Genomic DNA, 19,532 nt, shown 5'->3' on the forward strand with positions numbered 1-19,532 from the left:
ATGGGAATTTAAGTTATTGCTATACGTAAGTCAAAGTTTTACACAAGAACAGACAAAATAAACCAAACACTCTATTATAGTCACACCCTTGCCGGGATTCGAACCCGTGACCTTTGGATTAGAAGTCCAACGCGCTATCCTCTGCGCAACTAGGGCTTCATTGGTTATTAAGATGGAATGTATGGGAATTTAAGTTATGGCTATACGTAAGTCAAAGTTTTACACAAGAACAGACAAAATAAACCAAGCAGTCTATTATAGTCACACCCTTGCCGGGATTCGAACCCGGGACCTTTGGATTAGAAGTACAACGCGCTATCCTCTGCGCTACAAGGGATGCGTTGGTTATCTAGATTGCATGTAAGGGAATATAAGTTATTCCTATACACAAGTGAAAGTTTTAAACAACAACAGACAAAATCACCCACACACTCTATTAGCTTCACACCCTTGCCGGGATTCGAACCCGGGACCTTTGGATTAGAAGTCCAACGCGCTATCCTCTGCGCTACAAGGGCTGCGTTGGTTATCTAAATGGAATGTATAGGAATTTAAGTTATTGCTGTACGTATGTCAAAGTTTTAAACAACAACAGACAAAATAAACCACACACTCTATTGGCGTTACATCCTTGCCGGAATCTCTGGATTTGAAGACCAACGCGCTATCCTTTTCTCTAGAAGGACTGCGTTGGTTATCTAGATGGAATGTATGGGAATTTAAGTTGTTGCTATACGTAAGTCAAAGTTTTACACAAGAACAGACAAAATAAACCAAACACTCTATTATAGTCACACCCTTGCCGGGATTCGAACCCGGGACCTTTGGATTAGAAGTCCAACGCGCTATCCTCTGCGCTACAAGGGCTGCGTTGGTTATCTAGATGGAATATATGGGAATTTAAGATATTGCTATACGTAAGTCAAACTTTTACACATGAACAGACAAAATAAACCAAACACTCTATTATAGGCACACCCTTGCCGGGATTCGAACCCGGGACCTTGGAATTAGAGGTCCAGCGCGCTAGCCTCTGCGCTACACGGGCTGCGTTGGTTATCTAGATGGAATATATGGGAATTTAAGTTATTGCTATACGTATGTCAAACTTTTACACATGAACAGACAAAATAAACCACACACTCTATTGGCAATACATCCTTGCCGGAATCTCTGGATTTGAAGTCAAACGCGCTATCCTTTTCTCTAGAAGGACTGCGTTGGTTATCTAGATGGAATGTATGGGAATTTAAGTTATTGCTATACGTTAGTCAAAGTTTTACACAAGAACAGACAAAATAAACCAAGCAGTCTATTACAGTCACACCCTTGCCGGGGTTCGAACCCGGGACCTTTGCATTAGAAGTCCAACGCGCTATCCTCTGTGCTACAAGGGCTGCGTTAATTATCTAGATGGAATGTATGGGAATTTAAGTTATTGCTATACGTAAGTCAAAGTTTTACACAAGAACAGACAAAATAAACCCAACACTCTATTATAGTCACACTCTTGCCGGGATTCGAACCCGGGACCTCTGGATTAGAAGTCCAACGTGCTATCCTCTGCGCTACTAGGGCTTCATTGGTTATTAAGATGGAATGTATGGGAATTTAAGTTATTGCTATACGTAAGTCAAGGTTTTACACAAGAACAGACAAAATAAACCAAACACTCTATTATAGTCACACCCTTGCCGGGATTCGAAACCGGGACCTTTGGATTAGAAGTCCAACGCGCTATCCTCTGCGCTACAAGGGCTGCGTTGGTTATCTAAATGGAATGTATGGGAATTTAAGTTATTGCTATACGTAAGTCAAAGTTTTACACAAGAACAGACAAAATAAACCAAACACTCTATTATAGTCACACCCTTGCCGGGATTCGAACCCGGGACCTTTGGATTAGAAGTCCAACGCGCTATCCTCTGCGCTACAAGGGCTGCGTTGGTTATCTAGATGGAATGTATGAATGGAATTTAAGTTATTGCTATACGTAAGTCAAACTTTTACACATGAACAGACAAAATAAACCAAACACTCTATTATAGTAATACCCTTGCCGGGATTCGAACCCGGGACCTTTGAATTAGAAGTCCAGCGCGCTAGCCTCTGCGCTACAAGATCTGCGTTGGTTATCTAGATGGAATATATGGGAATTTAAGTTATTGCTATACGTAAGTCAAACTTTTACACATGAACAGACAAAATAAACCAAACACTCTATTATAGTCACACCCTTGCCGGGATTCGAACCCGGGACCTTTGGATTAGAAGTCCAACGCGTTATCCTCTGCGCTACAAGGGCTGCGTTGGTTATCTAGATTGAATGTAAGGGAATATAAGTTATTCCTATACTCAAGTGAAAGTTTTAAACAACAACAGACAAAATAACCCACACACTCTATTAGCGTCACACCCTTGCAGGGATTCGAACCCGGGACCTTTGGATTAAAAATCCAACGCGCTATCCTCTGCGCTACAAGGGCTGCGTTGGTTATCGAGATGGAATGTATGGGAATTTAAGTTATTGCTATACGTAAGTCAAACTTTTACATTTGAACAGACAAAAACAAACCAAACATTCTATTATAGTCACACCCGTGCCGGGATTCGAACCCGGGACCTTTGGATTAGAAGTCCAACGCGCTATCCTCTGCTCTACAAGGGCTGCGTTGGTTATCTAAATGGAATGTATAGGAATTTAAGTTATTGCTGTACGTATGTCAAAGTTTTAAACAACAACAGACAAAATAAACCACACACTCTATTGGCGTTACATCCTTGCCGGAATCTCTGGATTTGATAACCAACGCGCTATCCTTTTCTCTAGAAGGACTGCGTTGGTTATCTAGATGGAATGTATGGGAATTTAAGTTGTTGCTATACGTAAGTCAAAGTTTTACACAAGAACAGACAAAATAAACCAAACACTCTATTATAGTCACACCCTTGCCGGGATTCGAACCCGGGACCTTTGGATTAGAAGTCCAACGCGCTATCCTCTGCGCTACAAGGGCTGCGTTGGTTATCTAGATGGAATATATGGGAATTTAAGATATTGCTATACGTAAGTCAAACTTTTACACATGAACAGACAAAATAAACCAAACACTCTATTATAGGCACACCCTTGCCGGGATTCGAACCCGGGACCTTGGAATTAGAGGTCCAGCGCGCTAGCCTCTGCGCTACACGGGCTGCGTTGGTTATCTAGATGGAATATATGGGAATTTAAGTTATTGCTATACGTATGTCAAACTTTTACACATGAACAGACAAAATAAACCACACACTCTATTGGCATAATATCCTTGCCGGAATCTCTGGATTTGAAGTCAAACGCGCTATCCTTTTCTCTAGAAGGACTGCGTTGGTTATCTAGATGGAATGTATGGGAATTTAAGTTATTGCTATACGTAAGTCAAAGTTTCACACAAGAACAGACAAAATAAACCCAACACTCTATTATAGTCACACACTTGCCGGGATTCGAACCCGGGACCTTTGGATTAGAAGTCGAACGCGCTATCCTCTGCGCTACAAGGGCTGCGTTGGTTATCTAGATGGAATGTAAGGGAATATAAGTTATTGCTATATGTAAGTCAAAGTTTTACACAAAAACAGACAAAATAAACAAACACTCTGTTATAGTCACACCCTTCCCGGGATTCGAACACGGGACCTTTGGATTAGAAGTCCAACGCGCTATCCTCTGCGCTACAAGGGCTGCGTTGGTTGTCTAGATGGAATATATGGGAATTTAAGTTACTGCTATACGTAAGTCAAACTTTTACACATGAACAGACAAAATAAACCAAACACTCTATTATAGTCACACCCGTGCCGGGATTCGAACCCGGGACCTTTGGATTAGAAGTCCAACGCGCTATCCTCTGCGCTACAAGGGCTGCGTTGGTTATCTAGATTGAATGTAAGGGAATATAAGTTATTCCTATACACAATTGAAAGTTTTAAACAACAACAGACAAAATCACCCACACACTCTATTAGCGTCACACCATTACCGGGATTCGAAACCGGGCCTTTGGATTAGAAGTCCAACGCGCTATCCTCTGCGCTACAAGGGCTGCGTTGGTTATCTAGATGGAATGTATGGGAATTTAAGTTATTGCTATACGTAAGTCAAAGTTTCACACAAGAACAGACAAAATAAATCAAGCAGTCTATTATAGTCACACCCTTGCCGGGATTCGAACCCGAGACCTTTGGATTAGAAGTCCAACGCGCTATCCTCTGCGCTACAAGGGCTACGTTGGTTATCTAGATGGAATGTATAGGAATTTAAGTTATTGCTATACGTAAGTCAAAGTTTTACACAAGAACATACAAAATAAACCAAACACTCTATTTTAGTCACACCCTTGGCGGGATTCGAACCCGGGACCTTTGGATTAGAAATCCAACGCGCTATCCTCTGCGCTACAAGGGCTGCGTTGGTTATCTAGATGGAATATATGGGAATTTAAGTTATTGCTATAGGTAAGTCAAACTTTTACACATGAACAGACAAAATGAACCAAACACTCTATTATAGTCACACCCTTGCCGGGATACGAACCCGGGACCTTTGGATTAGAAGTCGAACGCGCTATCCTCTGCGCTACAAGGGCTGCGTTGGTTATCTAGATGGAATGTAAGGGAATATAAGTTATTGCTATATGTAAGTCAAAGTTTTACACAAAAACAGACAAAATAAACAAACACTCTGTTATAGTCACACCCTTCCCGGGATTCGAACACGGGACCTTTGGATTAGAAGTCGAACGCGCTATCCTCTGCGCTACAAGGGCTGCGTTGGTTATCTAGATGGAATGTAAGGGAATATAAGTTATTGCTATATGTAAGTCAAAGTTTTACACAAAAACAGACAAAATAAACAAACACTCTGTTATAGTCACACCCTTCCCGGGATTCGAACACGGGACCTTTGGATTAGAAGTCCAACGCGCTATCCTCTGCGCTACAAGGGCTGCGTTGGTTGTCTAGATGGAATATATGGGAATTTAAGTTACTGCTATACGTAAGTCAAACTTTTACACATGAACAGACAAAATAAACCAAACACTCTATTATAGTCACACCCTTGCCGGGATTCGAACCCGGGACCTTTGGATTAGAAGTCCAGCGCGCTAGCCTCTGCGCTACAAGGGCTGCGTTGGTTATCTAGATGGAATATATGGGAATTTAAGTTATTGCTATACGTATGTCAAACTTTTACACATGAACAGACAAAATAAACCACACACTCTATTGGCAATACATCCTTGCCGAAATCTCTGGATTTGAAGTCCAACGCGCTATCCTTTTCTCTAGAAGGACTGCGTTGGTTATCTAGATGGAATGTATGGGAATATAAGTTATTGCTATACGTTAGTCAAAGTTTTACACAAGAACAGACAAAATAAACCAAGCAGTCTTTTACAGTCACACCCTTGCCGGGGTTCGAACCCGGGATCTTTGGATTAGAAGTCCAACGCGCTATCCTCTGCGCTACAAGGGCTGCGTTGGTTATCTAGATGGAATGTATGGGAATTTAAGTTATTGCTATACGTAAGTCAATGTTTTACACAAGAACAGACAAAATAAACCAAACACTCTATTATAGTCACACCCTTGCCGGGATTCGAACCCGGGACCTTTGGATTAGAAGTCCAACGCGCTATCCTCTGCGCTACTAGGGCTTCATTGGTTATTAAGATGGAATGTATGGGAATTTAAGTTATGGCTATACGTAAGTCAAAGTTTTACACAAGAACAGACAAAATAAACCAAGCAGTCTATTATAGTCACACCCTTGCCGGGATTCGAACCCGGGACCTTTGGATTAGAAGTACAACGCGCTATCCTCTGCGCTACAAGGGATGCGTTGGTTATCTAGATTGCATGTAAGGGAATATAAGTTATTCCTATACACAAGTGAAAGTTTTAAACAACAACAGACAAAATCACCCACACACTCTATTAGCTTCACACCCTTGCCGGGATTCGAACCCGGGACCTTTGGATTAGAAGTCCAACGCGCTATCCTCTGCGCTACTAGGGCTGCGTTGGTTATCTAAATGGAATGTATAGGAATTTAAGTTATTGCTGTACGTATGTCAAAGTTTTAAACAACAACAGACAAAATAAACCACACACTCTATTGGCGTTACATCCTTGCCGGAATCTCTGGATTTGAAGACCAACGCGCTATCCTTTTCTCTAGAAGGACTGCGTTGGTTATCAAGATGGAATGTATGGGAATTTAAGTTGTTGCTATACGTAAGTCAAACTTTTACACAAGAACAGACAAAATAAACCAAACACTCTATTATAGTCACACCCTTGCCGGGATTCGAACCCGGGACCTTTGGATTAGAAGTCCAACGCGCTATCCTCTGTGCAACAAGGGCTGCGTTGGTTATCTAGATGGAATATATGGGAATTTAAGATATTGCTATACGTAAGTCAAACTTTTACACATGAACAGACAAAATAAACCAAACACTCTATTATAGGCACACCCTTGCCGGGATTCGAACCCGGGACCTTGGAATTAGAGGTCCAGCGCGCTAGCCTCTGCGCTACACGGGCTGCGTTGGTTATCTAGATGGAATATATGGGAATTTAAGTTATTGCTATACGTATGTCAAACTTTTACACATGAACAGACAAAATAAACCACACACTCTATTGGCAATACATCCTTGCCGGAATCTCTGGATTTGAAGTCAAACGCGCTATCCTTTTCTCTAGAAGGACTGCGTTGGTTATCTAGATGGAATGTATGGGAATTTAAGTTATTGCTATACGTTAGTCAAAGTTTTACACAAGAACAGACAAAATAAACCAAGCAGTCTATTACAGTCACACCCTTGCCGGGGTTCGAACCCGGGACCTTTGCATTAGAAGTCCAACGCGCTATCCTCTGTGCTACAAGGGCTGCGTTAATTATCTAGATGGAATGTATGGGAATTTAAGTTATTGCTATACGTAAGTCAAAGTTTTACACAAGAACAGACAAAATAAACCCAACACTCTATTATAGTCACACTCTTGCCGGGATTCGAACCCGGGACCTCTGGATTAGAAGTCCAACGTGCTATCCTCTGCGCTACTAGGGCTTCATTGGTTATTAAGATGGAATGTATGGGAATTTAAGTTATTGCTATACGTAAGTCAAGGTTTTACACAAGAACAGACAAAATAAACCAAACACTCTATTATAGTCACACCCTTGCCGGGATTCGAAACCGGGACCTTTGGATTAGAAGTCCAACGCGCTATCCTCTGCGCTACAAGGGCTGCGTTGGTTATCTAGATGGAATGTATGGGAATTTAAGTTATTGCTATACGTAAGTCAAAGTTTTACACAAGAACAAACAAAATAAACCAAACACTCTATTATAGTCACACCCTTGCCGGGATTCGAACCCGGGACCTTTGGATTAGAAGTCCAACGCGCTATCCTCTGCGCTACAAGGGCTGCGTTGGTTATCTAGATGGAATGTATGAATGGAATTTAAGTTATTGCTATACGTAAGTCAAACTTTTACACATGAACAGACAAAATAAACCAAACACTCTATTATAGTAATACCCTTGCCGGGATTCGAACCCGGGACCTTTGAATTAGAAGTCCAGCGCGCTAGCCTCTGCGCTACAAGGGCTGCGTTGGTTGTCTAGATGGAATATATGGGAATTTAAGTTATTGCTATACGTAAGTCAAACTTTTACACATGAACAGACAAAATAAACCAAACACTCTATTATAGTCACACCCTTGCCGGGATTCGAACCCGGGACCTTTGGATTAGAAGTCCAACGCGTTATCCTCTGCGCTACAAGGGCTGCGTTGGTTATCTAGATTGAATGTAAGGGAATATAAGTTATTCCTATACTCAAGTGAAAGTTTTAAACAACAACAGACAAAATAACCCACACACTCTATTAGCGTCACACCCTTGCAGGGATTCGAACCCGGGACCTTTGGATTAAAAATCCAACGCGCTATCCTCTGCGCTACAAGGGCTGCGTTGGTTATCAAGATGGAATGTATGGGAATTTAAGTTATTGCTATACGTAAGTCAAACTTTTACATTTGAACAGACAAAAACAAACCAAACATTCTATTATAGTCACACCCGTGCCGGGATTCGAACCCGGGACCTTTGGATTAGAAGTCCAACGCGCTATCCTCTGCGCTACAAGGGCTGCGTTGGTTATCTAGATTGAATGTAAGGGAATATAAGTTATTCCTATACACAAGTGAAAGTTTTAAACAACAACAGACAAAATCACCCACACACTCTATTAGCGTCACACCATTACCGGGATTCGAAACCGGGCCTTTGGATTAGAAGTCCAACGCGCTATCCTCTGCGCTACAAGGGCTGCGTTGGTTATCTAGATGGAATGTATGGGAATTTAAGTTATTGCTATACGTAAGTCAAAGTTTTACACAAGAACAGACAAAATAAATCAAGCAGTCTATTATAGTCACACCCTTGCCGGGATTCGAACCCGGGACCTTTGGATTAGAAGTACAACGCGCTATCCTCTGCGCTACAAGGGATGCGTTGGTTATCTAGATTGCATGTAAGGGAATATAAGTTATTCCTATACACAAGTGAAAGTTTTAAACAACAACAGACAAAATCACCCACACACTCTATTAGCTTCACACCCTTGCCGGGATTCGAACCCGGGACCTTTGGATTAGAAGTCCAACGCGCTATCCTCTGCGCTACAAGGGCTGCGTTGGTTATCTAAATGGAATGTATAGGAATTTAAGTTATTGCTGTACGTATGTCAAAGTTTTAAACAACAACAGACAAAATAAACCACACACTCTATTGGCGTTACATCCTTGCCGGAATCTCTGGATTTGAAGACCAACGCGCTATCCTTTTCTCTAGAAGGACTGCGTTGGTTATCAAGATGGAATGTATGGGAATTTAAGTTGTTGCTATACGTAAGTCAAACTTTTACACAAGAACAGACAAAATAAACCAAACACTCTATTATAGTCACACCCTTGCCGGGATTCGAACCCGGGACCTTTGGATTAGAAGTCCAACGCGCTATCCTCTGCGCAACAAGGGCTGCGTTGGTTATCTAGATGGAATATATGGGAATTTAAGATATTGCTATACGTAAGTCAAACTTTTACACATGAACAGACAAAATAAACCAAACACTCTATTATAGGCACACCCTTGCCGGGATTCGAACCCGGGACCTTGGAATTAGAGGTCCAGCGCGCTAGCCTCTGCGCTACACGGGCTGCGTTGGTTATCTAGATGGAATATATGGGAATTTAAGTTATTGCTATACGTATGTCAAACTTTTACACATGAACAGACAAAATAAACCACACACTCTATTGGCAATACATCCTTGCCGGAATCTCTGGATTTGAAGTCAAACGCGCTATCCTTTTCTCTAGAAGGACTGCGTTGGTTATCTAGATGGAATGTATGGGAATTTAAGTTATTGCTATACGTTAGTCAAAGTTTTACACAAGAACAGACAAAATAAACCAAGCAGTCTATTACAGTCACACCCTTGCCGGGGTTCGAACCCGGGACCTTTGCATTAGAAGTCCAACGCGCTATCCTCTGTGCTACAAGGGCTGCGTTAATTATCTAGATGGAATGTATGGGAATTTAAGTTATTGCTATACGTAAGTCAAAGTTTTACACAAGAACAGACAAAATAAACCCAACACTCTATTATAGTCACACTCTTGCCGGGATTCGAACCCGGGACCTCTGGATTAGAAGTCCAACGTGCTATCCTCTGCGCTACTAGGGCTTCATTGGTTATTAAGATGGAATGTATGGGAATTTAAGTTATTGCTATACGTAAGTCAAGGTTTTACACAAGAACAGACAAAATAAACCAAACACTCTATTATAGTCACACCCTTGCCGGGATTCGAAACCGGGACCTTTGGATTAGAAGTCCAACGCGCTATCCTCTGCGCTACAAGGGCTGCGTTGGTTATCTAGATGGAATGTATGGGAATTTAAGTTATTGCTATACGTAAGTCAAAGTTTTACACAAGAACAGACAAAATAAACCAAACACTCTATTATAGTCACACCCTTGCCGGGATTCGAACCCGGGACCTTTGGATTAGAAGTCCAACGCGCTATCCTCTGCGCTACAAGGGCTGCGTTGGTTATCTAGATGGAATGTATGAATGGAATTTAAGTTATTGCTATACGTAAGTCAAACTTTTACACATGAACAGACAAAATAAACCAAACACTCTATTATAGTAATACCCTTGCCGGGATTCGAACCCGGGACCTTTGAATTAGAAGTCCAGCGCGCTAGCCTCTGCGCTACAAGGGCTGCGTTGGTTGTCTAGATGGAATATATGGGAATTTAAGTTATTGCTATACGTAAGTCAAACTTTTACACATGAACAGACAAAATAAACCAAACACTCTATTATAGTCACACCCTTGCCGGGATTCGAACCCGGGACCTTTGGATTAGAAGTCCAACGCGTTATCCTCTGCGCTACAAGGGCTGCGTTGGTTATCTAGATTGAATGTAAGGGAATATAAGTTATTCCTATACTCAAGTGAAAGTTTTAAACAACAACAGACAAAATAACCCACACACTCTATTAGCGTCACACCCTTGCAGGGATTCGAACCCGGGACCTTTGGATTAAAAATCCAACGCGCTATCCTCTGCGCTACAAGGGCTGCGTTGGTTATCGAGATGGAATGTATGGGAATTTAAGTTATTGCTATACGTAAGTCAAACTTTTACATTTGAACAGACAAAAACAAACCAAACATTCTATTATAGTCACACCCGTGCCGGGATTCGAACCCGGGACCTTTGGATTAGAAGTCCAACGCGCTATCCTCTGCGCTACAAGGGCTGCGTTGGTTATCTAGATTGAATGTAAGGGAATATAAGTTATTCCTATACACAAGTGAAAGTTTTAAACAACAACAGACAAAATCACCCACACACTCTATTAGCGTCACACCATTACCGGGATTCGAAACCGGGCCTTTGGATTAGAAGTCCAACGCGCTATCCTCTGCGCTACAAGGGCTGCGTTGGTTATCTAGATGGAATGTATGGGAATTTAAGTTATTGCTATACGTAAGTCAAAGTTTTACTCAAGAACAGACAAAATAAATCAAGCAGTCTATTATAGTCACACCCTTGCCGGGATTCGAACCCGGGACCTTTGGATTAGAAGTCCAACGAGCTATCCTCTGCGCTACAAGGGCTACGTTGGTTACCTAGATGGAATGTATAGGAATTTAAGTTATTGCTATACGTAAGTCAAAGTTTTACACAAGAACATACAAAATAAACCAAACACTCTATTTTAGTCACACCCTTGGCGGGATTCGAACCCGGGACCTTTGGATTAGAAATCCAACGCGCTATCCTCTGCGCTACAAGGGCTGCGTTGGTTATCTAGATGGAATATATGGGAATTTAAGTTATTGCTATAGGTAAGTCAAACTTTTACACATGAACAGACAAAATGAACCAAACACTCTATTATAGTCACACCCTTGCCGGGATTCGAACCCGGGACCTTTGGATTAGAAGTCCAACGCGCTATCCTGTGCGCTACAAGGGCTGCGTTGGTTATCTAAATGGAATGTATAGGAATTTAAGTTATTGCTGTACGTATGTCAAAGTTTTAAACAACAACAGACAAAATAAACCACACACTCTATTGGCGTTACATCCTTGCCGGAATCTCTGGATTTGAAGACCAACGCGCTATCCTTTTCTCTAGAAGGACTGCGTTGGTTATCTAGATGGAATGTATGGGAATTTAAGTTGTTGCTATACGTAAGTCAAACTTTTACACAAGAACAGACAAAATAAACCAAACACTCTATTATAGTCACACCCTTGCCGGGATTCGAACCCGGGACCTTTGGATTAGAAGTCCAACGCGCTATCCTCTGCGCTACAAGGGCTGCGTTGGTTATCTAGATGGAATATATGGGAATTTAAGATATTGCTATACGTAAGTCAAACTTTTACACATGAACAGACAAAATAAACCAAACACTCTATTATAGGCACACCCTTGCCGGGATTCGAACCCGGGACCTTGGAATTAGAGGTCCAGCGCGCTAGCCTCTGCGCTACACGGGCTGCGTTGGTTATCTAGATGGAATATATGGGAATTTAAGTTATTGCTATACGTATGTCAAACTTTTACACATGAACAGACAAAATAAACCACACACTCTATTGGCAATACATCCTTGCCGGAATCTCTGGATTTGAAGTCAAACGCGCTATCCTTTTCTCTAGAAGGACTGCGTTGGTTATCTAGATGGAATGTATGGGAATTTAAGTTATTGCTATACGTTAGTCAAAGTTTTACACAAGAACAGACAAAATAAACCAAGCAGTCTATTACAGTCACACCCTTGCCGGGGTTCGAACCCGGGACCTTTGCATTAGAAGTCCAACGCGCTATCCTCTGTGCTACAAGGGCTGCGTTAATTATCTAGATGGAATGTATGGGAATTTAAGTTATTGCTATACGTAAGTCAAAGTTTTACACAAGAACAGACAAAATAAACCCAACACTCTATTATAGTCACACTCTTGCCGGGATTCGAACCCGGGACCTCTGGATTAGAAGTCCAACGTGCTATCCTCTGCGCTACTAGGGCTTCATTGGTTATTAAGATGGAATGTATGGGAATTTAAGTTATTGCTATACGTAAGTCAAGGTTTTACACAAGAACAGACAAAATAAACCAAACACTCTATTATAGTCACACTCTTGCCGGGATTCGAAACCGGGACCTTTGGATTAGAAGTCCAACGCGCTATCCTCTGCGCTACAAGGGCTGCGTTGGTTATCTAGATGGAATGTATGGGAATTTAAGTTATTGCTATACGTAAGTCAAAGTTTTACACAAGAACAGACAAAATAAACCAAACACTCTATTATAGTCACACCCTTGCCGGGATTCGAACCCGGGACCTTTGGATTAGAAGTCCAACGCGCTATCCTCTGCGCTACAAGGGCTGCGTTGGTTATCTAGATGGAATGTATGAATGGAATTTAAGTTATTGCTATACGTAAGTCAAACTTTTACACATGAACAGACAAAATAAACCAAACACTCTATTATAGTAATACCCTTGCCGGGATTCGAACCCGGGACCTTTGAATTAGAAGTCCAGCGCGCTAGCCTCTGCGCTACAAGGGCTGCGTTGGTTATCTAGATGGAATATATGGGAATTTAAGTTATTGCTATACGTAAGTCAAACTTTTACACATGAACAGACAAAATAAACCAAACACTCTATTATAGTCACACCCTTGCCGGGATTCGAACCCGGGACCTTTGGATTAGAAGTCCAACGCGTTATCCTCTGCGCTACAAGGGCTGCGTTGGTTATCTAGATTGAATGTAAGGGAATATAAGTTATTCCTATACTCAAGTGAAAGTTTTAAACAACAACAGACAAAATAACCCACACACTCTATTAGCGTCACACCCTTGCAGGGATTCGAACCCGGGACCTTTGGATTAAAAATCCAACGCGCTATCCTCTGCGCTACAAGGGCTGCGTTGGTTATCGAGATGGAATGTATGGGAATTTAAGTTATTGCTATACGTAAGTCAAACTTTTACATTTGAACAGACAAAAACAAACCAAACATTCTATTATAGTCACACCCGTGCCGGGATTCGAACCCGGGACCTTTGGATTAGAAGTCCAACGCGCTATCCTCTGCGCTACAAGGGCTGCGTTGGTTATCTAGATTGAATGTAAGGGAATATAAGTTATTCCTATACACAAGTGAAAGTTTTAAACAACAACAGACAAAATCACCCACACACTCTATTAGCGTCACACCATTACCGGGATTCGAAACCGGGCCTTTGGATTAGAAGTCCAACGCGCTATCCTCTGCGCTACAAGGGCTGCGTTGGTTATCTAGATGGAATGTATGGGAATTTAAGTTATTGCTATACGTAAGTCAAAGTTTTACACAAGAACAGACAAAATAAATCAAGCAGTCTATTATAGTCACACCCTTGCCGGGATTCGAACCCGGGACCTTTGGATTCGAAGTCCAACGCGCTATCCTCTGCGCTACAAGGGCTACGTTGGTTACCTAGATGGAATGTATAGGAATTTAAGTTATTGCTATACGTAAGTCAAAGTTTTACACAAGAACATACAAAATAAACCAAACACTCTATTTTAGTCACACCCTTGGCGGGATTCGAACCCGGGACCTTTGGATTAGAAATCCAACGCGCTATCCTCTGCGCTACAAGGGCTGCGTTGGTTATCTAGATGGAATATATGGGAATTTAAGTTATTGCTATAGGTAAGTCAAACTTTTACACATGAACAGACAAAATGAACCAAACACTCTATTATAGTCACACACTTGCCGGGATTCGAACCCGGGACCTTTGGATTAGAAGTCGAACGCGCTATCCTCTGCGCTACAAGGGCTGCGTTGGTTATCTAGATGGAATGTAACGGAATATAAGTTATTGCTATATGTAAGTCAAAGTTTTACACAAAAACAGACAAAATAAACAAACACTCTGTTATAGTCACACCCTTCCCGGGATTCGAACACGGGACCTTTGGATTAGAAGTCCAACACGCTATCCTCTGCGCTACAAGGGCTGCGTTGGTTATCTAGATGGAATATATGGGAATTTAAGTTACTGCTATACGTAAGTCAAACTTTTACACATGAACAGACAAAATAAACCAAACACTCTATTATAGTCACACCCTTGCAGGGACTCGAACCCGGGACCTTTGGATTAGAAGTCCAACGCGCTATCCTCTGCGCTACAAGGTCTGCGTTGGTTATCTAGATGGAATGTATGGGAATTTAAGTTATTGCTATACGTAAGTCAAAGTTTTACACAAGAACAGACAAAATAAACCAAGGAGTCTATTATAGTCACACCCTTGCCGGGATTCGAACCCGGGACCTTTGGATTAGAAGTCCAACGCGCTATCCTCTGCGCTACAAGGGCTACGTTGGTTATCTAGATTGAATGTAAGGGAATATAAGTTATTCCTATACACAAGTGAAAGTTTTAAACAACAACAGACAAAATCACCCACACACTCTATTAGCGTCACACCATTGCCGGGATTCGAAACCGGGCCTTTGGATTAGAAGTGCAACGCGCTACCCTCTGCGCTACAAGGCCTGCGTTGGTTATCTAGATGGAATGTATGGGAATTTAAGTTATTGCTATACGTAAGTCAAACTTTTACACATGAACAGACAAAATAAACCACACACTCTATTGGCAATACATCCTTGCCGGAATCTCTGGATTTGAAGTCCAACGCGCTATCCTTTTCTCTAGAAGGACTGCGTTGGTTATCTAGATGGAATGTATGGGAATTTAAGTTATTGCTATACGTTAGTCAAAGTTTTACACAAGAACAGACAAAATAAACCAAGCAGTCTATTACAGTCACACCCTTGCCGGGGTTCGAACCCGGGATCTTTGGATTAGAAGTCCAACGCGCTATCCTCTGTGCTACAAGGGCTGCGGTGGTTATCTAGATGGAATGTATGGGAATTTAAGTTATTGCCGTACGTATGTCAAAGTTTTAAACAACAACAGACAAAATAAACCACACACTCTATTGGCGTTACATCCTTGCCGGAATCTCTGGATTTGAAGACCAACGCGCTATCCTTTTCTCTAGAAGGACTGCGTTGGTTATCTAGATGGAATGTATGGGAATTTAAGTTGTTGCTATACGTAAGTCAAAGTTTTACACAAGAACAGACAAAATAAACCAAACACTCTATTATAGTCACACCCTTGCCGGGATTCGAACCCGGGACCTTTGGATTAGAAGTCCCACGCGCTATCCTCAGCGCTACAAGGGCTGCGTTGGTTATCTAGATGGAATATATGGGAATTTAAGTTATTGCTATACGTAAGTCAAACTTTTACACATGAACAGACAAAATAAACCAAACACTCTATTATAGGCACACCCTTGCCGGGATTCGAACCCGGGACCTTGGAATTAGAGGTCCAGCGCGCTAGCCTCTGCGCTACACCGGCTGCGTTGGTTATCTAGATGGAATATATGGGAATTTAAGTTATTGCTATACGTATGTCAAACTTTTACACATGAACAGACAAAATAAACCACACACTCTATTGGCAATACATCCTTGCCGGAATCACTGGATTTGAAGTCCAACGCGCTATCCTTTTCTCTAGAAGGACTGCGTTGGTTATCTAGATGGAATGTATGGGAATTTAAGTTATTGCTATACGTTAGTCAAAGTTTTACACAAGAACAGACAAAATAAACCCAACACTCTATTATAGTCACACTCTTGCCGGGATTCGAACCCGGGACCTCTGGATTAGAAGTCCAACGTGCTATCCTCTGCGCTACTAGGGCTTCATTGGTTATTAAGATGGAATGTATGGGAATTTAAGTTATTGCTATACGTAAGTCAAGGTTTTACACAAGAACAGACAAAATAAACCAAACACTCTATTATAGTCACACCCTTGCCGGGATTCGAAACCGGGACCTTTGGATTAGAAGTCCAACGCGCTATCCTCTGCGCTACAAGGGCTGCGTTGGTTATCTAGATGGAATATATGGGAATTTAAGTTATTGCTATACGTAAGTCAAAGTTTTACACAAGAACAGACAAAATAAACCAAACACTCTATTATAGTCACACCCTTGCCGGGATTCGAACCCGGGACCTTTGGATTAGAAGTCCAACGCGCTATCCTCTGCGCTACAAGGGCTGCGTTGGTTATCTAGATGGAATGTATGAATGGAATTTAAGTTATTGCTATACGTAAGTCAAACTTTTACACATGAACAGACAAAATAAACCAAACACTCTATTATAGTAATACCCTTGCCGGGATTCGAACCCGGGACCTTTGAATTAGAAGTCCAGCGCGCTAGCTTCTGCGCTACAAGGGCTGCGTTGGTTATCTAGATGGAATATATGGGAATTTAAGTTATTGCTATACGTAAGTCAAACTTTTACACATGAACAGACAAAATAAACCAAACACTCTATTATAGTCACACCCTTGCCGGGATTCGAACCCGGGACCTTTGGATTAGAAGTCCAACGCGTTATCCTCTGCGCTACAAGGGCTGCGTTGGTTATCTAGATTGAATGTAAGGGAATATAAGTTATTCCTATACTCAAGTGAAAGTTTTAAACAACAACAGACAAAATAACCCACACACTCTATTAGCGTCACACCCTTGCAGGGATTCGAACCCGGGACCTTTGGATTAAAAATCCAACGCGCTATCCTCTGCGCTACAAGGGCTGCGTTGGTTATCGAGATGGAATGTATGGGAATTTAAGTTATTGCTATACGTAAGTCAAACTTTTACATTTGAACAGACAAAAACAAACCAAACATTCTATTATAGTCATACCCGTGCCGGGATTCGAACCCGGGACCTTTGGATTAGAAGTCCAACGCGCTATCCTCTGCGCTACAAGGGCTGCGTTGGTTATCTAGATTGAATGTAAGGGAATATAAGTTATTCCTATACACAAGTGAAAGTTTTAAACAACAACAGACAAAATCACCCACACACTCTATTAGCGTCACACCATTACCGGGATTCGAAACCGGGCCTTTGGATTAGAAGTCCAACGCGCTATCCTCTGCGCTACAAGGGCTGCGTTGGTTATCTAGATGGAATGTATGGGAATTTAAGTTATTGCTATACGTAAGTCAAAGTTTTACACAAGAACAGACAAAATAAATCAAGCAGTCTATTATAGTCACACCCTTGCCGGGATTCGAACCCGGGACCTTTGGATTAGAAGTCCAACGCGCTATCCTCTGCGCTACAAGGGCTACGTTGGTTACCTAGATGGAATGTATAGGAATTTAAGTTATTGCTATACGTAAGTCAAAGTTTTACACAAGAACATACAAAATAAACCAAACACTCTATTTTAGTCACACCCTTGGCGGGATTCGAACCCGGGACCTTTGGATTAGAAATCCAACGCGCTATCCTCTGCGCTACAAGGGCTGCGTTGGTTATCTAGATGGAATATATGGGAATTTAAGTTATTGCTATAGGTAAGTCAAACTTTTACACATGAACAGACAAAATGAACCAAACACTCTATTATAGTCACACACTTGCCGGGATTCGAACCCGGGACCTTTGGATTAGAAGTCGAACGCGCTATCCTCTGCGCTACAAGGGCTGCGTTGGTTATCTAGATGGAATGTAACGGAATATAAGTTATTGCTATATGTAAGTCAAAGTTTTACACAAAAACAGACAAAATAAACAAACACTCTGTTATAGTCACACCCTTCCCGGGATTCGAACACGGGACCTTTGGATTAGAAGTCCAACGCGCTATCCTCTGCGCTACAAGGGCTGCGTTGGTTATCTAGATGGAATATATGGGAATTTAAGTTACTGCTATACGTAAGTCAAACTTTTACACATGAACAGACAAAATAAACCAAACACTCTATTATAGTCACACCCTTGCAGGGACTCGAACCCGGGACCTTTGGATTAGAAGTCCAACGCGCTATCCTCTGCGCTACAAGGTCTGCGTTGGTTATCTAGATGGAATGTATGGGAATTTAAGTTATTGCTATACGTAAGCCAAAGTTTTACACAAGAACAGACAAAATAAACCAAGGAGTCTATTATAGTCACACCCTTGCCGGGATTCGAACCCGGGACCTTTGGATTAGAAGTCCAACGCGCTATCCTCTGCGCTACAAGGGCTACGTTGGTTATCTAGATTGAATGTAAGGGAATATAAGTTATTCCTATACACAAGTGAAAGTTTTAAACAACAACAGACAAAATCACCCACACACTCTATTAGCGTCACACCATTGCCGGGATTCGAAACCGGGCCTTTGGATTAGAAGTCCAACGCGCTACCCTCTGCGCTACAAGGCCTGCGTTGGTTATCTAGATGGAATGTATGGGAATTTAAGTTATTGCTATACGTAAGTCAAACTTTTACACATGAACAGACAAAATAAACCACACACTCTATTGGCAATACATCCTTGCCGGAATCTCTGGATTTGAAGTCCAACGCGCTATCCTTTTCTCTAGAAGGACTGCGTTGGTTATCTAGATGGAATGTATGGGAATTTAAGTTATTGCTATACGTTAGTCAAAGTTTTACACAAGAACAGACAAAATAAACCAAGCAGTCTATTACAGTCACACCCTTGCCGGGGTTCGAACCCGGGATCTTTGGATTAGAAGTCCAACGCGCTATCCTCTGTGCTACAAGGGCTGCGTTGGTTATCTAGATGGAATGTATGGGAATTTAAGTTATTGCTGTACGTATGTCAAAGTTTTAAACAACAACAGACAAAATAAACCACACACTCTATTGGCGTTACATCCTTGCCGGAATCTCTGGATTTGAAGACCAACGCGCTATCCTTTTCTCTAGAAGGACTGCGTTGGTTATCTAGATGGAATGTATG

The 19,532-nt window shown here is 41.8% G+C and overlaps 86 non-coding genes across 86 annotated transcripts; all 86 read right to left on the minus strand.

Annotated features, from left to right (window-relative positions):
- Positions 1–83: 83 nt before the first annotated feature.
- Trnar-ucu (transfer RNA arginine (anticodon UCU)) lies at positions 84–156 on the minus strand. The gene has a single exon. It is a non-coding gene; the product is annotated as a tRNA-Arg (tRNA).
- A 108-nt stretch (positions 157–264) lies between these two features.
- Positions 265–337, minus strand: Trnar-ucu (transfer RNA arginine (anticodon UCU)). The gene has a single exon. It is a non-coding gene; the product is annotated as a tRNA-Arg (tRNA).
- A 108-nt stretch (positions 338–445) lies between these two features.
- Positions 446–518, minus strand: Trnar-ucu (transfer RNA arginine (anticodon UCU)). Its single transcript has one exon. It is a non-coding gene; the product is annotated as a tRNA-Arg (tRNA).
- Positions 519–794: 276 nt separating this feature from the next.
- Positions 795–867, minus strand: Trnar-ucu (transfer RNA arginine (anticodon UCU)). Its single transcript has one exon. It is a non-coding gene; the product is annotated as a tRNA-Arg (tRNA).
- A 108-nt stretch (positions 868–975) lies between these two features.
- Positions 976–1,048, minus strand: Trnar-ucu (transfer RNA arginine (anticodon UCU)). Its single transcript has one exon. It is a non-coding gene; the product is annotated as a tRNA-Arg (tRNA).
- Positions 1,049–1,324: 276 nt separating this feature from the next.
- Positions 1,325–1,397, minus strand: Trnar-ucu (transfer RNA arginine (anticodon UCU)). Its single transcript has one exon. It is a non-coding gene; the product is annotated as a tRNA-Arg (tRNA).
- A 108-nt stretch (positions 1,398–1,505) lies between these two features.
- On the minus strand, positions 1,506–1,578 carry Trnar-ucu (transfer RNA arginine (anticodon UCU)). The gene has a single exon. It is a non-coding gene; the product is annotated as a tRNA-Arg (tRNA).
- A 108-nt stretch (positions 1,579–1,686) lies between these two features.
- Trnar-ucu (transfer RNA arginine (anticodon UCU)) lies at positions 1,687–1,759 on the minus strand. Its single transcript has one exon. It is a non-coding gene; the product is annotated as a tRNA-Arg (tRNA).
- A 108-nt stretch (positions 1,760–1,867) lies between these two features.
- Trnar-ucu (transfer RNA arginine (anticodon UCU)) lies at positions 1,868–1,940 on the minus strand. Its single transcript has one exon. It is a non-coding gene; the product is annotated as a tRNA-Arg (tRNA).
- A 111-nt stretch (positions 1,941–2,051) lies between these two features.
- Trnar-ucu (transfer RNA arginine (anticodon UCU)) lies at positions 2,052–2,124 on the minus strand. The gene has a single exon. It is a non-coding gene; the product is annotated as a tRNA-Arg (tRNA).
- Positions 2,125–2,232: 108 nt separating this feature from the next.
- Positions 2,233–2,305, minus strand: Trnar-ucu (transfer RNA arginine (anticodon UCU)). The gene has a single exon. It is a non-coding gene; the product is annotated as a tRNA-Arg (tRNA).
- Positions 2,306–2,595: 290 nt separating this feature from the next.
- Positions 2,596–2,668, minus strand: Trnar-ucu (transfer RNA arginine (anticodon UCU)). The gene has a single exon. It is a non-coding gene; the product is annotated as a tRNA-Arg (tRNA).
- A 276-nt stretch (positions 2,669–2,944) lies between these two features.
- On the minus strand, positions 2,945–3,017 carry Trnar-ucu (transfer RNA arginine (anticodon UCU)). Its single transcript has one exon. It is a non-coding gene; the product is annotated as a tRNA-Arg (tRNA).
- Positions 3,018–3,125: 108 nt separating this feature from the next.
- Trnar-ucu (transfer RNA arginine (anticodon UCU)) lies at positions 3,126–3,198 on the minus strand. The gene has a single exon. It is a non-coding gene; the product is annotated as a tRNA-Arg (tRNA).
- Positions 3,199–3,474: 276 nt separating this feature from the next.
- On the minus strand, positions 3,475–3,547 carry Trnar-ucu (transfer RNA arginine (anticodon UCU)). Its single transcript has one exon. It is a non-coding gene; the product is annotated as a tRNA-Arg (tRNA).
- Positions 3,548–3,654: 107 nt separating this feature from the next.
- Trnar-ucu (transfer RNA arginine (anticodon UCU)) lies at positions 3,655–3,727 on the minus strand. Its single transcript has one exon. It is a non-coding gene; the product is annotated as a tRNA-Arg (tRNA).
- A 108-nt stretch (positions 3,728–3,835) lies between these two features.
- Positions 3,836–3,908, minus strand: Trnar-ucu (transfer RNA arginine (anticodon UCU)). The gene has a single exon. It is a non-coding gene; the product is annotated as a tRNA-Arg (tRNA).
- A 108-nt stretch (positions 3,909–4,016) lies between these two features.
- On the minus strand, positions 4,017–4,088 carry Trnar-ucu (transfer RNA arginine (anticodon UCU)). The gene has a single exon. It is a non-coding gene; the product is annotated as a tRNA-Arg (tRNA).
- Positions 4,089–4,196: 108 nt separating this feature from the next.
- Positions 4,197–4,269, minus strand: Trnar-ucu (transfer RNA arginine (anticodon UCU)). Its single transcript has one exon. It is a non-coding gene; the product is annotated as a tRNA-Arg (tRNA).
- Positions 4,270–4,377: 108 nt separating this feature from the next.
- On the minus strand, positions 4,378–4,450 carry Trnar-ucu (transfer RNA arginine (anticodon UCU)). The gene has a single exon. It is a non-coding gene; the product is annotated as a tRNA-Arg (tRNA).
- Positions 4,451–4,558: 108 nt separating this feature from the next.
- Positions 4,559–4,631, minus strand: Trnar-ucu (transfer RNA arginine (anticodon UCU)). The gene has a single exon. It is a non-coding gene; the product is annotated as a tRNA-Arg (tRNA).
- Positions 4,632–4,738: 107 nt separating this feature from the next.
- Positions 4,739–4,811, minus strand: Trnar-ucu (transfer RNA arginine (anticodon UCU)). Its single transcript has one exon. It is a non-coding gene; the product is annotated as a tRNA-Arg (tRNA).
- Positions 4,812–4,918: 107 nt separating this feature from the next.
- On the minus strand, positions 4,919–4,991 carry Trnar-ucu (transfer RNA arginine (anticodon UCU)). Its single transcript has one exon. It is a non-coding gene; the product is annotated as a tRNA-Arg (tRNA).
- Positions 4,992–5,099: 108 nt separating this feature from the next.
- On the minus strand, positions 5,100–5,172 carry Trnar-ucu (transfer RNA arginine (anticodon UCU)). Its single transcript has one exon. It is a non-coding gene; the product is annotated as a tRNA-Arg (tRNA).
- Positions 5,173–5,448: 276 nt separating this feature from the next.
- Trnar-ucu (transfer RNA arginine (anticodon UCU)) lies at positions 5,449–5,521 on the minus strand. The gene has a single exon. It is a non-coding gene; the product is annotated as a tRNA-Arg (tRNA).
- A 108-nt stretch (positions 5,522–5,629) lies between these two features.
- Trnar-ucu (transfer RNA arginine (anticodon UCU)) lies at positions 5,630–5,702 on the minus strand. Its single transcript has one exon. It is a non-coding gene; the product is annotated as a tRNA-Arg (tRNA).
- A 108-nt stretch (positions 5,703–5,810) lies between these two features.
- On the minus strand, positions 5,811–5,883 carry Trnar-ucu (transfer RNA arginine (anticodon UCU)). The gene has a single exon. It is a non-coding gene; the product is annotated as a tRNA-Arg (tRNA).
- A 108-nt stretch (positions 5,884–5,991) lies between these two features.
- Trnar-ucu (transfer RNA arginine (anticodon UCU)) lies at positions 5,992–6,064 on the minus strand. The gene has a single exon. It is a non-coding gene; the product is annotated as a tRNA-Arg (tRNA).
- Positions 6,065–6,340: 276 nt separating this feature from the next.
- Trnar-ucu (transfer RNA arginine (anticodon UCU)) lies at positions 6,341–6,413 on the minus strand. The gene has a single exon. It is a non-coding gene; the product is annotated as a tRNA-Arg (tRNA).
- Positions 6,414–6,521: 108 nt separating this feature from the next.
- Positions 6,522–6,594, minus strand: Trnar-ucu (transfer RNA arginine (anticodon UCU)). Its single transcript has one exon. It is a non-coding gene; the product is annotated as a tRNA-Arg (tRNA).
- A 276-nt stretch (positions 6,595–6,870) lies between these two features.
- Trnar-ucu (transfer RNA arginine (anticodon UCU)) lies at positions 6,871–6,943 on the minus strand. The gene has a single exon. It is a non-coding gene; the product is annotated as a tRNA-Arg (tRNA).
- A 108-nt stretch (positions 6,944–7,051) lies between these two features.
- Trnar-ucu (transfer RNA arginine (anticodon UCU)) lies at positions 7,052–7,124 on the minus strand. Its single transcript has one exon. It is a non-coding gene; the product is annotated as a tRNA-Arg (tRNA).
- A 108-nt stretch (positions 7,125–7,232) lies between these two features.
- On the minus strand, positions 7,233–7,305 carry Trnar-ucu (transfer RNA arginine (anticodon UCU)). Its single transcript has one exon. It is a non-coding gene; the product is annotated as a tRNA-Arg (tRNA).
- Positions 7,306–7,413: 108 nt separating this feature from the next.
- On the minus strand, positions 7,414–7,486 carry Trnar-ucu (transfer RNA arginine (anticodon UCU)). The gene has a single exon. It is a non-coding gene; the product is annotated as a tRNA-Arg (tRNA).
- Positions 7,487–7,597: 111 nt separating this feature from the next.
- Trnar-ucu (transfer RNA arginine (anticodon UCU)) lies at positions 7,598–7,670 on the minus strand. Its single transcript has one exon. It is a non-coding gene; the product is annotated as a tRNA-Arg (tRNA).
- Positions 7,671–7,778: 108 nt separating this feature from the next.
- Positions 7,779–7,851, minus strand: Trnar-ucu (transfer RNA arginine (anticodon UCU)). The gene has a single exon. It is a non-coding gene; the product is annotated as a tRNA-Arg (tRNA).
- A 290-nt stretch (positions 7,852–8,141) lies between these two features.
- On the minus strand, positions 8,142–8,214 carry Trnar-ucu (transfer RNA arginine (anticodon UCU)). Its single transcript has one exon. It is a non-coding gene; the product is annotated as a tRNA-Arg (tRNA).
- Positions 8,215–8,322: 108 nt separating this feature from the next.
- Trnar-ucu (transfer RNA arginine (anticodon UCU)) lies at positions 8,323–8,394 on the minus strand. The gene has a single exon. It is a non-coding gene; the product is annotated as a tRNA-Arg (tRNA).
- A 108-nt stretch (positions 8,395–8,502) lies between these two features.
- Positions 8,503–8,575, minus strand: Trnar-ucu (transfer RNA arginine (anticodon UCU)). Its single transcript has one exon. It is a non-coding gene; the product is annotated as a tRNA-Arg (tRNA).
- Positions 8,576–8,683: 108 nt separating this feature from the next.
- On the minus strand, positions 8,684–8,756 carry Trnar-ucu (transfer RNA arginine (anticodon UCU)). The gene has a single exon. It is a non-coding gene; the product is annotated as a tRNA-Arg (tRNA).
- A 276-nt stretch (positions 8,757–9,032) lies between these two features.
- On the minus strand, positions 9,033–9,105 carry Trnar-ucu (transfer RNA arginine (anticodon UCU)). The gene has a single exon. It is a non-coding gene; the product is annotated as a tRNA-Arg (tRNA).
- Positions 9,106–9,213: 108 nt separating this feature from the next.
- On the minus strand, positions 9,214–9,286 carry Trnar-ucu (transfer RNA arginine (anticodon UCU)). The gene has a single exon. It is a non-coding gene; the product is annotated as a tRNA-Arg (tRNA).
- A 276-nt stretch (positions 9,287–9,562) lies between these two features.
- Positions 9,563–9,635, minus strand: Trnar-ucu (transfer RNA arginine (anticodon UCU)). The gene has a single exon. It is a non-coding gene; the product is annotated as a tRNA-Arg (tRNA).
- Positions 9,636–9,743: 108 nt separating this feature from the next.
- Trnar-ucu (transfer RNA arginine (anticodon UCU)) lies at positions 9,744–9,816 on the minus strand. Its single transcript has one exon. It is a non-coding gene; the product is annotated as a tRNA-Arg (tRNA).
- Positions 9,817–9,924: 108 nt separating this feature from the next.
- On the minus strand, positions 9,925–9,997 carry Trnar-ucu (transfer RNA arginine (anticodon UCU)). Its single transcript has one exon. It is a non-coding gene; the product is annotated as a tRNA-Arg (tRNA).
- A 108-nt stretch (positions 9,998–10,105) lies between these two features.
- Positions 10,106–10,178, minus strand: Trnar-ucu (transfer RNA arginine (anticodon UCU)). Its single transcript has one exon. It is a non-coding gene; the product is annotated as a tRNA-Arg (tRNA).
- A 111-nt stretch (positions 10,179–10,289) lies between these two features.
- Trnar-ucu (transfer RNA arginine (anticodon UCU)) lies at positions 10,290–10,362 on the minus strand. Its single transcript has one exon. It is a non-coding gene; the product is annotated as a tRNA-Arg (tRNA).
- Positions 10,363–10,470: 108 nt separating this feature from the next.
- Trnar-ucu (transfer RNA arginine (anticodon UCU)) lies at positions 10,471–10,543 on the minus strand. The gene has a single exon. It is a non-coding gene; the product is annotated as a tRNA-Arg (tRNA).
- A 290-nt stretch (positions 10,544–10,833) lies between these two features.
- Positions 10,834–10,906, minus strand: Trnar-ucu (transfer RNA arginine (anticodon UCU)). The gene has a single exon. It is a non-coding gene; the product is annotated as a tRNA-Arg (tRNA).
- Positions 10,907–11,014: 108 nt separating this feature from the next.
- Positions 11,015–11,086, minus strand: Trnar-ucu (transfer RNA arginine (anticodon UCU)). Its single transcript has one exon. It is a non-coding gene; the product is annotated as a tRNA-Arg (tRNA).
- Positions 11,087–11,194: 108 nt separating this feature from the next.
- On the minus strand, positions 11,195–11,267 carry Trnar-ucu (transfer RNA arginine (anticodon UCU)). The gene has a single exon. It is a non-coding gene; the product is annotated as a tRNA-Arg (tRNA).
- Positions 11,268–11,375: 108 nt separating this feature from the next.
- Positions 11,376–11,448, minus strand: Trnar-ucu (transfer RNA arginine (anticodon UCU)). The gene has a single exon. It is a non-coding gene; the product is annotated as a tRNA-Arg (tRNA).
- Positions 11,449–11,556: 108 nt separating this feature from the next.
- On the minus strand, positions 11,557–11,629 carry Trnar-ucu (transfer RNA arginine (anticodon UCU)). The gene has a single exon. It is a non-coding gene; the product is annotated as a tRNA-Arg (tRNA).
- A 276-nt stretch (positions 11,630–11,905) lies between these two features.
- Positions 11,906–11,978, minus strand: Trnar-ucu (transfer RNA arginine (anticodon UCU)). The gene has a single exon. It is a non-coding gene; the product is annotated as a tRNA-Arg (tRNA).
- A 108-nt stretch (positions 11,979–12,086) lies between these two features.
- Positions 12,087–12,159, minus strand: Trnar-ucu (transfer RNA arginine (anticodon UCU)). Its single transcript has one exon. It is a non-coding gene; the product is annotated as a tRNA-Arg (tRNA).
- A 276-nt stretch (positions 12,160–12,435) lies between these two features.
- Trnar-ucu (transfer RNA arginine (anticodon UCU)) lies at positions 12,436–12,508 on the minus strand. Its single transcript has one exon. It is a non-coding gene; the product is annotated as a tRNA-Arg (tRNA).
- Positions 12,509–12,616: 108 nt separating this feature from the next.
- Trnar-ucu (transfer RNA arginine (anticodon UCU)) lies at positions 12,617–12,689 on the minus strand. The gene has a single exon. It is a non-coding gene; the product is annotated as a tRNA-Arg (tRNA).
- A 108-nt stretch (positions 12,690–12,797) lies between these two features.
- Trnar-ucu (transfer RNA arginine (anticodon UCU)) lies at positions 12,798–12,870 on the minus strand. The gene has a single exon. It is a non-coding gene; the product is annotated as a tRNA-Arg (tRNA).
- Positions 12,871–12,978: 108 nt separating this feature from the next.
- Positions 12,979–13,051, minus strand: Trnar-ucu (transfer RNA arginine (anticodon UCU)). The gene has a single exon. It is a non-coding gene; the product is annotated as a tRNA-Arg (tRNA).
- A 111-nt stretch (positions 13,052–13,162) lies between these two features.
- Positions 13,163–13,235, minus strand: Trnar-ucu (transfer RNA arginine (anticodon UCU)). The gene has a single exon. It is a non-coding gene; the product is annotated as a tRNA-Arg (tRNA).
- A 108-nt stretch (positions 13,236–13,343) lies between these two features.
- Trnar-ucu (transfer RNA arginine (anticodon UCU)) lies at positions 13,344–13,416 on the minus strand. Its single transcript has one exon. It is a non-coding gene; the product is annotated as a tRNA-Arg (tRNA).
- A 290-nt stretch (positions 13,417–13,706) lies between these two features.
- On the minus strand, positions 13,707–13,779 carry Trnar-ucu (transfer RNA arginine (anticodon UCU)). The gene has a single exon. It is a non-coding gene; the product is annotated as a tRNA-Arg (tRNA).
- A 108-nt stretch (positions 13,780–13,887) lies between these two features.
- Trnar-ucu (transfer RNA arginine (anticodon UCU)) lies at positions 13,888–13,959 on the minus strand. The gene has a single exon. It is a non-coding gene; the product is annotated as a tRNA-Arg (tRNA).
- A 108-nt stretch (positions 13,960–14,067) lies between these two features.
- Trnar-ucg (transfer RNA arginine (anticodon UCG)) lies at positions 14,068–14,140 on the minus strand. Its single transcript has one exon. It is a non-coding gene; the product is annotated as a tRNA-Arg (tRNA).
- A 108-nt stretch (positions 14,141–14,248) lies between these two features.
- Positions 14,249–14,321, minus strand: Trnar-ucu (transfer RNA arginine (anticodon UCU)). The gene has a single exon. It is a non-coding gene; the product is annotated as a tRNA-Arg (tRNA).
- A 108-nt stretch (positions 14,322–14,429) lies between these two features.
- Trnar-ucu (transfer RNA arginine (anticodon UCU)) lies at positions 14,430–14,502 on the minus strand. Its single transcript has one exon. It is a non-coding gene; the product is annotated as a tRNA-Arg (tRNA).
- Positions 14,503–14,609: 107 nt separating this feature from the next.
- On the minus strand, positions 14,610–14,682 carry Trnar-ucu (transfer RNA arginine (anticodon UCU)). The gene has a single exon. It is a non-coding gene; the product is annotated as a tRNA-Arg (tRNA).
- Positions 14,683–14,790: 108 nt separating this feature from the next.
- Positions 14,791–14,863, minus strand: Trnar-ucu (transfer RNA arginine (anticodon UCU)). Its single transcript has one exon. It is a non-coding gene; the product is annotated as a tRNA-Arg (tRNA).
- Positions 14,864–14,971: 108 nt separating this feature from the next.
- Trnar-ucu (transfer RNA arginine (anticodon UCU)) lies at positions 14,972–15,044 on the minus strand. The gene has a single exon. It is a non-coding gene; the product is annotated as a tRNA-Arg (tRNA).
- A 456-nt stretch (positions 15,045–15,500) lies between these two features.
- Positions 15,501–15,573, minus strand: Trnar-ucu (transfer RNA arginine (anticodon UCU)). The gene has a single exon. It is a non-coding gene; the product is annotated as a tRNA-Arg (tRNA).
- Positions 15,574–15,849: 276 nt separating this feature from the next.
- On the minus strand, positions 15,850–15,922 carry Trnar-ucu (transfer RNA arginine (anticodon UCU)). Its single transcript has one exon. It is a non-coding gene; the product is annotated as a tRNA-Arg (tRNA).
- A 457-nt stretch (positions 15,923–16,379) lies between these two features.
- Trnar-ucu (transfer RNA arginine (anticodon UCU)) lies at positions 16,380–16,452 on the minus strand. The gene has a single exon. It is a non-coding gene; the product is annotated as a tRNA-Arg (tRNA).
- Positions 16,453–16,560: 108 nt separating this feature from the next.
- On the minus strand, positions 16,561–16,633 carry Trnar-ucu (transfer RNA arginine (anticodon UCU)). The gene has a single exon. It is a non-coding gene; the product is annotated as a tRNA-Arg (tRNA).
- Positions 16,634–16,741: 108 nt separating this feature from the next.
- On the minus strand, positions 16,742–16,814 carry Trnar-ucu (transfer RNA arginine (anticodon UCU)). The gene has a single exon. It is a non-coding gene; the product is annotated as a tRNA-Arg (tRNA).
- A 111-nt stretch (positions 16,815–16,925) lies between these two features.
- Trnar-ucu (transfer RNA arginine (anticodon UCU)) lies at positions 16,926–16,998 on the minus strand. Its single transcript has one exon. It is a non-coding gene; the product is annotated as a tRNA-Arg (tRNA).
- Positions 16,999–17,106: 108 nt separating this feature from the next.
- Positions 17,107–17,179, minus strand: Trnar-ucu (transfer RNA arginine (anticodon UCU)). Its single transcript has one exon. It is a non-coding gene; the product is annotated as a tRNA-Arg (tRNA).
- A 290-nt stretch (positions 17,180–17,469) lies between these two features.
- Trnar-ucu (transfer RNA arginine (anticodon UCU)) lies at positions 17,470–17,542 on the minus strand. The gene has a single exon. It is a non-coding gene; the product is annotated as a tRNA-Arg (tRNA).
- Positions 17,543–17,650: 108 nt separating this feature from the next.
- On the minus strand, positions 17,651–17,722 carry Trnar-ucu (transfer RNA arginine (anticodon UCU)). Its single transcript has one exon. It is a non-coding gene; the product is annotated as a tRNA-Arg (tRNA).
- Positions 17,723–17,830: 108 nt separating this feature from the next.
- On the minus strand, positions 17,831–17,903 carry Trnar-ucu (transfer RNA arginine (anticodon UCU)). Its single transcript has one exon. It is a non-coding gene; the product is annotated as a tRNA-Arg (tRNA).
- A 108-nt stretch (positions 17,904–18,011) lies between these two features.
- On the minus strand, positions 18,012–18,084 carry Trnar-ucu (transfer RNA arginine (anticodon UCU)). The gene has a single exon. It is a non-coding gene; the product is annotated as a tRNA-Arg (tRNA).
- A 108-nt stretch (positions 18,085–18,192) lies between these two features.
- On the minus strand, positions 18,193–18,265 carry Trnar-ucu (transfer RNA arginine (anticodon UCU)). The gene has a single exon. It is a non-coding gene; the product is annotated as a tRNA-Arg (tRNA).
- A 107-nt stretch (positions 18,266–18,372) lies between these two features.
- On the minus strand, positions 18,373–18,445 carry Trnar-ucu (transfer RNA arginine (anticodon UCU)). Its single transcript has one exon. It is a non-coding gene; the product is annotated as a tRNA-Arg (tRNA).
- A 108-nt stretch (positions 18,446–18,553) lies between these two features.
- Positions 18,554–18,626, minus strand: Trnar-ucu (transfer RNA arginine (anticodon UCU)). The gene has a single exon. It is a non-coding gene; the product is annotated as a tRNA-Arg (tRNA).
- Positions 18,627–18,734: 108 nt separating this feature from the next.
- On the minus strand, positions 18,735–18,807 carry Trnar-ucu (transfer RNA arginine (anticodon UCU)). The gene has a single exon. It is a non-coding gene; the product is annotated as a tRNA-Arg (tRNA).
- A 108-nt stretch (positions 18,808–18,915) lies between these two features.
- Positions 18,916–18,996, minus strand: Trnar-ucu (transfer RNA arginine (anticodon UCU)). The gene has a single exon. It is a non-coding gene; the product is annotated as a tRNA-Arg (tRNA).
- Positions 18,997–19,263: 267 nt separating this feature from the next.
- Trnar-ucu (transfer RNA arginine (anticodon UCU)) lies at positions 19,264–19,336 on the minus strand. The gene has a single exon. It is a non-coding gene; the product is annotated as a tRNA-Arg (tRNA).
- Between the last annotated feature and the right edge of the window lie 196 nt (positions 19,337–19,532).

The sequence above is a fragment of the Argiope bruennichi genome, chromosome 5 (genome assembly GCF_947563725.1).
Source record: "Argiope bruennichi chromosome 5, qqArgBrue1.1, whole genome shotgun sequence".
Classification (NCBI taxonomy): Eukaryota; Metazoa; Arthropoda; class Arachnida; order Araneae; family Araneidae; genus Argiope; species Argiope bruennichi.